Source organism: Barbus barbus, assembly GCF_936440315.1.
Source record: "Barbus barbus genome assembly, chromosome: 18".
NCBI lineage: Eukaryota > Metazoa > Chordata > Actinopteri > Cypriniformes > Cyprinidae > Barbus > Barbus barbus.
The window spans coordinates 7,978,307-7,990,178 of record NC_136746.1 but is presented as its reverse complement, the minus strand read 5'-3'; positions in this window follow the sequence as shown (position 1 = coordinate 7,990,178).

Here is an 11,872-nt window from a genome sequence, read left to right as displayed (position 1 = left end):
GTAGCTCCATGTCATGACAGGCACAGCAACATTAGCATGCTTAGCAGAACGGCATTAAAGAAATCCCACAGGGAGTTATTTTACTGGCCATCTGGACCACACTCAATCTAATAACTAAATGAAAGCCTCATCAGTGCATTCTTCAGCCATTGGTATTGATTAGCTTGAAACAGCTGTAGCTACTTTTCCCAAATACATCCAGCTGCACTACAGACCCTCTATCTGTTATAATACTGTAAATGGTGATTTCCAGGTATATGCTTTTTTGTTCAGTTGTGTCACAAAAAATAATTACCATAATATGAATACAATAAATGCTAATTGATAATAATCGGCTGACAAGTAACATAGACCTGTTCATGTAACAGAAATTGAGACATGTCTTTCCCATAGGTCTTTTTTCATTTTCAAATGGGTATATTTTAATGAAGATTTTAGAGAGACTTGGGTTAACCCTCTTCAATCATATGGATTACTTTTATGACATCTTTATGATCTTTTTATAGCATCAAAGTTTTAGTGGAATGAAGTTTCAATGAAAGAACAGAAATCTCTCAGGTTTCATTAAACATTTCTTAATTTGTGTTTCGAAGAAAAATTTAAGTGTAATAGGTTTGGAATGACGTGAGGGTGAGTAAATGATGACAAAATGTTCATATTTGGATGAACTATCACTTTAATGTAGGCATTAAGCTATTGTCATTTGTCCTGCTAGCCATTTTGCTTGAGTTGATAGGTGCATAGAGTGTTATAATGAGACTTTTTAAGATTTCAGAAACAACATCCTTAAATCTCCTTTGCATTTTAATCATTTACTATGGCACAGAAAACATTATTTTATTCATATGTATTCATGCAAAGAAACAAGTGCTTTTAGATATGACACTCTAAAAGCTCACTCTTTAAGCAAATGCAATCAGCATTAACAGCTACACAAGCAAATGACCCAGCTGCTCGAGATCCACCTGTAATAGAAGGGCTCCAAAGTACGGATGAATCACTGCGTTTGACAATAAAGAACATCATGAACGGTGCATATTAGGCATGTAAAAGAGGAGCTGTCCACGCAGTTTAGGACTCAGTAGTGGAAGTCTTTAGATCAAAATATGCATCCACGCTTCCTTCAAACTACTTGTCTCGGATGATTTTAATTTCTCTGGCTACTTGATTATTCTAACCTGTGTCTTTTTATGATGTTTAATCTGTGTGTATTTAATGAATGTATTTTGCATTCGTGTCGGATATATCATATTTATGAACTGATTGCACATGAATGCCACCACAAAGTCAAAATTATGAGTGGGAAACTCTTTAAGTGGGAATTTTTCTTTAAGCCCAGAGGTTCTGAGTTGGGGGCGTGTCAGTGAGAAAACATGTTGGATGAAATGGTTGCAGTTATGCAGATATGCAGTGTCTGTATTGACAGTAAATTTGTTGAAATAAAGGAAGTGATTATTTTTGTGATTTAACTAAGTTACATTAAAAGAAAATATCATAGTATCAAACAATTACAATAGAATATAGGACGATTCAGTTTACAGCACCTTGATAAATTGAATAAAAAGAGAAAAAACTAAAACATAACGATGCACATTCTTTATTCATAATTTTGTGGATATAAAGTCTTGTTGAATTTGACATAGAGAAGGTACATCACCATCTTGCTCCTACCAAAGTGACTTGAACGCACCTGATGTCATAATTACGTCTTGCCAAGTCATAAATACGAACATTCCAGGAGGACTTGAACACACAGTGTTCATTATCTGCTCTTATCCTTCAAAGTTTTTTGTTGAGGTTTCTTGGTCCTTGTGTTTTGTTTATCCTCTGTTATAATAATTATTCAAATTCATCTGTGCTTGGACCTTCTCTCTGTCCCAAGAGGTAAACCGCAAGCCTATTTCAATGACAGGATTCTTGATGGCAGAAATGAAGCAATTAATCAAAGACATCAGAGGTTATTTACTGTGCTACACTGAACACATTGTTTGTTAAGAAGCCATTTAGCTTCCCCCATTCTCTAAGTGTCTGCTTCCCAGTTGGCATTTAGATGGAGTACCACTCATACTGATAGTAAGAAAATAAAGGGCTCACCTTCGCTTCAATGGAGTCTCTTCCACATGTTGTTTTACATAAAAGATAAATGATGCAGAAATCCAATTAAGCTGACGTGAATGTTTGTGGACACACTGAGGCTCAGGTAATTGATTGATGGTAGGAACTTCTCAAAGCCTCTGACCTTATCCGTCAGGTGTTCAGAGTCTCTGATGTCCCACATTTCCCATGGGAAACTCCCAGCAATCGCTCCTTCTCCCATCCCCACCTCCATTTCTATGCCTCTCACATCCTTGACCTCATGCCCTCCTCTTTCTCTACGAAAATATGAGGTTAATATCACATTGCCTGTTATGCAAATGAAACAATTACCCCCAGCAGTCCCCCCTCATTTTCAGACTGCCCATAAGATCAGTCTCAATCTAAGGGGCTTCATCAACCAATCACATTGTCTTTCACTACACTTTCAGTGAACGCCATTCCCTCTGTCTCTTGTGGTCTCTGTGTTAACTAGTCAGGTGCAATGTTCCCTAACAAGACACTGCCTGTGCGCTGACTTGTGGGAGCTAATTTACAGAGGGATAAGCTAATGAGGACATAGCAAAGTTAATCCGGTTCTTGTCCCATGCCTGATTGAGCTAGTCGTGATGGCAGGATGGGGAGCGAGCCTTATTTCCTCCAAGCCTGTTCGCATATTTATATGGAAATATTAATGAGTGCACAGTTGAATGGTGGCGGGTTTGGGACAGTGCTTTGTGGATATGAGGAAGGAGAGATTGGTACGAAGAAATGTTGGTTGCTGAGGAGAGTATGTGGAGACTGAACGAGTTAGATCAAGTAAAAGCCAAATTGGAGTCACTGTTCATCTTTGACGATACATTTTTGGAATATATGTGGAATAGAGTGTTTCAGTGATGATGTGTTTTTGTAGGCCAACCTGGAAGTTAGCATCACCTTGGTTCACTTGGCAAAACACAACAGGATTTTTCCATTGGCTTTTGAATTATTGCAGAAAATAAGCTCTGTGACCAACAAAATTTTACGATTTTTTTTATGTTTTGTTGAACATGATAATCTTCAAAAATAAACACAAGTTTAGTGAATTTTAAAGCCTAAATACAATCTCCAGAAGCAATAAGCTTAAGGTTGGCTACAAATGAACTACACCATGCTTGCATGACTTAAATGTCCATTAGACTTCCAACAACTCTTTTGTTGAGTTAGAATAGTTTGCAAGGGTGTGATTCTAAACACAACAAGGCTGTGAAAGTGAACCGGTGAGCAGATGAGTTTACCTGTTTGGTGTGACATTTAACATCCCCGACAACCTCTGTAGTTTCATTTAGCTACTAATTAGCAAGCAATTAATTTATCCCATTTAGCAAGCACTTTTTTTAGCAGTAAAAACTTTAAAAAAATCATAAGGGGGTATATTACTTGTTGAATTTTATATTGTATAATAAAATGTAAAATTATCTTGAGCTTGTGTAACCACAGACCCTATTTCAGGCATTCAAACCAAAAGCCCATTCAAAAAAACAATTGACCCATTGCCTTGAGTTATTACTAGAGTTGGGGTACTTGGACTCAGACTGCAATTATGAATGAACTAGGACTCAAATGGACTCGCTGTCATTTTGGACTCAGATTTTTCAGAGTACAGACAAATACACATCATGTGCAACATCAAAGATTTTAAAAAGTAACAACGTAAAATTAAGATTAACTCAACTCAATTGCTTGGGTTAGTTCACCCAAAAATGAAAATGAAAATTAGTCCCTGTTTTACTCACCCTCAAGGCATCCTAGGTGTATATGACTTTATTCTTTCAGATGAATCCAAGAAGAGTAATATTCAAAACTGTCCTGGCTCTTCTGAGCTCTATCATTGCAGTCAGCGGGTGTCTCTGTTACACAGTCCAAAACACATAAAATAAAGTGCGTAAATCCATAAAAAAAACGCATTAAAATTTTTCTTACAAAATCGCATCGATTCACAACAGGAAGCCTTTATTCATCCCCCGCAGCCGTGTGAGGCATGCTTTTTTATGGATTTGCGCACTTTATTTGACAAGTTTTGGACCGTGTAACAGAAACACCCGCTGACTGCAATGATAGAGCTTAGAAGAGCCAGGACAATTTTTTATATAACTCTGATTGGATTCGTCTGAAAGAAGAAAGTCAGATACACCTAAGATGGCTTGAGGGTGAGTAAACAACATGATAATTTTAATTTTTGGTGAATTAACCCTTTAAGGACTAGGACTCGACTCTGACTCAACAAGGTGGACTTGGACTCAACACTAAGCATTACTAAGACCGCTGCCAAGTCAGATGACTTTCCTGAAAGGCAATACCATTTTAAAGGTGAAATCCAGTCATTTCAATGGAGTTTTGCATGAGAAGCTGAAAAAGTTCTCGCATCATGTTCAAGTTGGTCAACAGAAACATGATTGCTATGAAAATGGCTTCTGTGTGAGTTGTGCTTCAAACACCACTACACTATTGATGATTGACAATGGAGCTTTTTTGCCTGCAAAACAGTTTACTAATGTGACTACACCCGGTTCAGTCATTAATGACCCATCCATTCACTCCTCAACATGGAGGGAGTTTGAGCCTATCTCCCTTGTCACTCTTTTAAAAAATAATCGATCAATTAAAACCTACTGCTTCTCCGTATGACATGATTCCTTCACGTTTTTTTTAACAAATTGCTAATACTCTAGGACCTAGCTTTCTTCATGTTATCAATAAATGTCTTGAATCCGGTATAGTACCAGATTATATGAAATATGCAACAGTTAGGCCTCTTCTGAAGAAACCAAACCTTGACCCTTCTGTTTATTCTAACTTTAGACCTATTTCAAATTTGCCTTTTACTGCGAAAATTCTAGAAAAAGTTGTAATCAATCAATTCGAAATCGAAAACTGAGATTGTGTTTGGTCCAGCATCCTCCTCAGTCACTTTAAAAGCAAAGTTCTCTCAATTTAAGTTTGATTTGAAACCACATGTTAAAAATCTGGGCTATATTATAGATAGTCACCTTAAAATGGATAAGCAAGTTAATTCAATTGTTAGGTCTTACTTTTTCCATCTTCATCAAATCTCAAAAATTAAGCCATTTCTTAATTTTATGGACATAAAAAAAAGATTATTCATGCTTTAATTGTATCTGTCAGGCTGCGCTGGGATCGAAGGAGCAAGGAGACGTAGGAATTCTTTAGGAACACAAATCTTTAATACAAAAAAACTGAGTAGACATTTAAAGGAAGACATTTAACAGCAGACAAACACCATGGGAAAACACAGGACTTAAAAAGGAAAGGAAATCAAACGAGGTTGAACAGAAACAGGTGAGGAGTAATAAAACACAACTGGAAACTAATCATCAAAATGGGGCAGGAACTAACCAAATAAGGGCAAAACGGAACAAACTCGTGACAGTTTCACGGCTGGACTATTGTAATTCACTTTATCTTGGTATTAGTTATTCTGTTCTTTCACATTTGCAGTTAGTAAAGAACTCTGCTGCGAGGTTATTGGTGCGCACACGTAAGCGGGAGCACATGATGCCAGAACTTGCCTCCCTTCATTTGCTGCCTGTATGATATAGGATTGATTTTAAAGTACTCATATTTGTTTATCAGTCTATTCATAAGTATGCTCCTACATACCTTTCTGACCTTATTTCAATTCATCAGCCCTCCAGAACGCTTAGGTCAGCGAATCAAATCCAACTAAAGGTGCCTAGATCTAGACTTAAACATAGGGGTGATTGTCATGAATCTGGTCTATGAACTTCCGTTAACTCACCACCAGAGGTCACTCGCTCACCACATGGACTCTTGCACCACACTAACTGTTGCACGCCACCTCAGACTACAATTCCCATCATCCGTTGCACCGACGACACACACAGCTGATTGCACTGATCACAGACCCTACATAAACCATGGACTTCCTCTTCCTCTCTGCCGAGTATTGTATTGCGTTTATCACTCCCCTAGTGTTAACTGCCTTACCGAGCCATTCTGTGTTTTTCTTTTTAGTTCCAGTATTGTTCTGCATTTATAACTCTCCTAGTTTTAGCTGCGATACGGAACCCACTTTGTTGCCATAGTCTTGCCTTGTGTGTTTTTCTAGTGTTTTGATTCTTGCCCGTGTTTCCTGGATTTGCCCCTTTGCCTTGCCGTTTGGATTCTGTTTGCACCTCTCTTGGACTACTGCTCGTATACCTGGATTATCTCTCTGCCTTGCCCTGCTGGATATTGTTCGCCGATCGTCGACTCTCGCTAGCACTAGGATTGCTCTGTGTCTTGCCCGTACCATACCTGTTTGCCGTTGTTTGACCCTGCCTGTTTATTGACTATGTTTATAAATAAACGCTTGCACTTGGATCTGCACGTCTCACATCTTGTTCGCCCCGTTACAGTGATAGAGCGTTTGAGGTAGCCGGTCCTAATCTTTGGAATAGTTTACCACAACACATTAGATCTGCACCCGCTTTGTCTATTTTCAAGCATAAACTTAAATATTATTTTTTCTCTCTTGCTTTTAAATAATACATGGCACAAGACCAAACAAAAGACAGAAATAACGTTGTCATTGATGTCTAGTCACTGTGTTGTGCTAAATCCACTAATTTAACAGCATGAGGAGCTTCATAATTAATGCTCGATCTGTGCTTGGTTCTAATGAAATTCAAAATCTTTGTGCGGCACCTATTCATGAGCCACTGTCACTTTAAATTCTTTCAAAATCCCTGGAATTGTTACCAAGCTCCCCTTGATGAATAATACAATGACAGGATGTTAGCAGAACAGGAGTCCTCTCCTCTAGCGTCTTTCATCTCTTTCAAGTCCAATCAATCCCTTTTCTTCTTGCTGCATAGGCATCCCATCTGTTTTAAGCTAAACTAATTTGTTCAAGACTAAATGAATTTAATTCAAGCACCTCTCAACCTGCTTAACACAGTCACAGTTAGCTTTGGGTTTCATCTAATAATGATGGTGTAAATTATATATTTTTCCATTTGTTTTCTTCGCTACCTAGACACACTTGGATCTCACTAAAGATGTATTCATCCTCCTGTATCTCTCATAATTATCTCACCCGATCACTTTTTTTTTTTCTTTATTTATAAGATATTTTTTTTATAAGCCTATTTTATAGATTGTAGAATAGATAGTCTCAATGCAAGATATAAAGTTATACAGCCCTAAATTAAAAGTGACATTACGTATAGGTCATTCACAGCCATGGTTCATATTTCAGATGTCTAGAGGCAGGTCAAATAAAATGCGTCATTGACCTGTATTTGGCCATGGGCCATGAGCCTGACATTTATTGTTTTCTGGAGCTTGCCCTACTATATTATATAGAGGCATTCAAGATTTTAAACTTTCAGAGCAAGCAGAGCCAAAAGTTTTAAGGGCAGTTTTCGCAGAAGGGCAATATGTCATGAAAAGATGGGTCGGTGCACTCTTAGGGGGAAAAAAGGTACAAAAGCTGTCACTGGGGCAGTTTTAAAAGGTACATCATGGTACCCTATTTACCCCTAAAGGGTGCATATTAGTACCTAAATAGCATATAGGTACCTTTTGAAAGGGTGCAGCTCTAGTTCCAGCTTTTGTACCTTTTTTTTCTGAGAGTGCTGATAGTTTAAATGGTATTTTAAATGTACTTTATCAATACATATATTTTATTTATTGCATATGGGACCATATGAGATCATTATTGTTGAAATCATTGGGAAATGTATTGCATTGGGAGCCAGACCATCAACACTGCACAGCACTCAAAGTTTACATTTGGCAGACACTAAGCAACTTACATTGCAATCCCTGGAAATCAAACCCATCACCTTGGCACTGCTAACACATTCTCTTCTGTTTGAGCTACATGAAAGTAATTATAAGATATTATAAGAAAAACAGGACATTACTGAAAAGCTACACTGTAAACAATCAAATATACACAGTATACATTGCAATAGTCAAAATTAAACATTACAAGTTAAAACTCCAAGATTTACATAACATGCATACTGTTTACAAAACTATACATTTATTATATTATTATTATATTTATAACATTTGCATCCGGGATATTTGTTGTAATTAATGTTGCACATTAACTTGCACAGTTGTATTTCATGTTTTTCTTTTCAGGGTTCTTTACTTTACAGGGCCATTGCTTACTGCTAACATATTCAGCTCCCTCTAGGACAATTCTATTAAGATTACCTTGCTTAGTGTCATGGCCCAGTTGTGAATTGTAATTATCTGTGTCTGTCTGTCTGTCTGTGTATATATATATATATATATATATGTGTGTGTGTGTGTGTGTGTGTGTGTGTGTGTGTGTGGGTGCGTGCGTGCGTTTGAGCAGTCAGGCTATTTTTTCAGAAAGCAGATGAATGTGTGATTATAGGCTTTTTGGAGCTGTCTCATTCCAGTGGGTTTGAGACTTAATTTCTCAGTTTTCTTCATGCTGAGTGCATGTTGCTGAGCCAGCAGCCCAGCAGTCATCACATCAACTCAGCGTGAGTACTCTCATGGGCCTCTGCCATTCAAAACAACATTGATTACCCACAGTGTGTTCCTGTAGCTCAACCAGTAAAAACACCAAAGTCATGGGTTTGATTCCCAGGGAACACATGTATTAAAATGTCTCTGTTGTATGTCTTATAAGGACTGAAACATTTGCTACACAAGGCTGATTTGGTGTGTTGTTGCATTTTGAATTGAGGCAATCTACTTCAAAAATTGTTCAAAACTGTATTTGTTGCATTCTCTTAATTGCGCAAGAAGTGCTTTGACATAAATCTTCCTTCATGACCAGTTTTCTCTTCCAGGTTAACTATCATAATGACGGAGCAGCAGTTTGAAACAAAATCTTGCTACACAAGTTAGTTAAAGTCAATAAGCTTTAACCCTAAACCCTAACCTTAACAGTAGTCAACCAAGACAGGTATTTTCTGCTTTTGAAAACTAAATAATAAAAAAAGTATAGGTTTGGAACCACATGAAGTAAAGTAAATAATGACAGAACTACTTCTTTAATGTATGGGAGATGTCAAATATGATTGATCTGAAGTCACCAAACTGTAGCGGATCAATAAAAATGAAAAAGGAGTACAGACTGGGCATTCCAAAGGTAAAGTCATGAGCCAAATACAGTAGCTCAGCTTTCTGTAAATGTCATTTTCTTAGTTCAAAGTCAGGGTACCTCTGTGAAGTGTGAAAAACTGCATCGCCAATTACGCTCTGTGGTGATAATTGCCATGTGCTTTCAGGTGTCATAAAATTAATTTCTCAGGTACTTTCGTCGCAAGTACTGCACTTTACACTTCATGCTCAGCATAAGGTCTGTGACCTGATCAAGGTCTAAATGGACCTTTGATGAAAAGCTTTTCTTTTCTTTGAAAATAACTGACAGCTTCTTTGAAAGTTTAGGAATATTTAAAAGAAAGTAAAGGGATTTCTAAGAGGAAATCACCAGGTGTTGTGACAGAAATGAAATTATTGCCTCTGACCCCAAATATTTTAGACTTTACAAACAGAAACATGTCTTACTCATCAGAGCTGTCAGAATTAAAATAAATTAATAAATAATGCATTTACATTTATGTTCAAATGCCACTTCAAATATATAATATATATCAATTAAAATATATTTCAATTACAAATATATAATATATATATCAAATATATAAGGTGTCTTAGAATCTGTCTATAGTATATCGCTGTTAATTTGTATTATTTTTGTAAACATTATAGCAGGCAAGAATGCAATAATCACAAAGTTTGTAAATATTTATAATAAATAAATATTTAATTTGTAATAAATATTCTACTTGTCAGTCCTGTGTCTTGTTTTCCCCTCCTCTCATGTCTCTATTTGACCTTCCTCGTTCCTGTGATCAGTAGTTAATTAGTCCCTAGCCCTGTTTAATTTCTCCGCACCTGTTTCTGTTCTTCCTCTGTGACTTCCTTGTGTTCTTAAGCCCTGTGTTTCCCTACCCCTGTGTCCGGTATTATCGTCATCTCGAATCGTCATCGCCATATCTCCTGTGATCCCAGTGTTATCAATAAAGTTCTGAAGTGTGTGAAGTTCCTCGCCTCCGCGTTTCCCTGCTCCAGAGTGGGCTCTGACGTACTCTTGATTACAGTAAAATTTGAGTTCATAATTAATAGCAAACTCCAGTCAGTTACATTATCATTTAATATTCAACCAACTATTGTACACATCTGCTATTTTAGTAAAAATGTTATTTATATACTATTATAATATTTATTTATATATTTTTATATTTTATAATATTTGTTAATATTTAAAATTTATATTTAATTTTTGTGTTCTGTTTTCTTTTTGTTAGTTATAGGGGCATGTTTTTATTTCAGTTTTATTTCCATTCAGTAATTTTAGTATTTCAGCGTAAACGTATGATGTTTTACTAAAGTTCGGGAGGAGCGTGTCAGATACTTAGCCTAATTAACACAGGAGGTTCGCACTCAAGTTAATCAATGCACGGATATAAATACAGCTGACATACCTCTATTCATTTGACGGATAATCAGCATTCGGTTTGCACCTTTTACCATTACATCACAGACTCAACGTGTCCCGTCCAAACAACGAGACCTATACTGAGGATTTGTCGGATCCTCCGGCCAATCTGCCGGCCCCATGATCGGTCTTTCTCTGCCAGACACGGCCGCCGAGCTCCAGTGCTTTGCCGCGGCCGCTGCTCTCTGCTCGAAAAAAAAAAAAAGGCCGGTACATTCGTTGCTTGAAAATCAAGTTGCTAGGGTAGTCCGAGAAGTGGCTAATGTAGCAGCAAAATGGCTAAGTCGACAACACTGCAGGCTACCTGGACATTTCAGCACGTCCTGTTAAGTCACAAACCATTTTCCTGTGGCCTACAGCTACAGCAGCAGAAGCAAGCACGAGGCTGCCTCCGCTTGCAACACAAGCCCACACATCTCAGTCTTTTTTTTCTCCCGCTACTAATAACTCCCTTTTTTCTTTTTGAGTGGCCTCCAGCTCCCATAGCAGAGACTAGCGCGAGGCTACTTCCGCTAGCAGAGCAGGCCTCTCAAATTATTCAGGACTCTCTTTCTGTGGCCTACAGCTACGGCAGGCGAAGCAAGCGCGAGGCCTCCGCTCGCAACAGACCCACACATCTTTCTTTTACTCCCTTTTCTCTTTTGATTCCATCAGTTTCCCACCTCAAGCCCCAGAGGCTGATATAACACCAACATCACTGCCCGTCCCACCAAATGCTGTTGCCTCGGAGCCACCGCTAGTGGCTTACAACATCCGAGCATGGATCCCGGCAGGTGCAGGCAAAGACCCCTCATCCAAGGCCATCACTAACGTGCAATTGGGTAACAGATGCATTGCAGGCCACAATAGGCCATAATAATCGTTTCAAATGAAGTATCAAAAGTAAATAACTTATGGTTCCGTTGAACAAACTGAATAAACTTAGGGCTGTGCGATTAATCGAAATTGAATCACAATCGCGATTTGCTAATCACAAAGCCTGCGATGTGGACGCAATATTACTCTGATCCAGAGCATATGCACGACTGCCAGCCTTGAGTGACAGTCTTACTAACCAAAATAGTATTTACCAACTAAGCAATAGAGTGAGCGCACCTCTGTTCTCCCCAATCAGCACTGCTCTAGCCAACTGAGTAAACGCTCAGATCGAAAGGGTCAGATCGAAAGTTAGGCAAATTAAAACTAAAGAAAAAGCGTATGTAACTTCAGATTCGAAATGACAGACAACGAACAGAAAAGGTC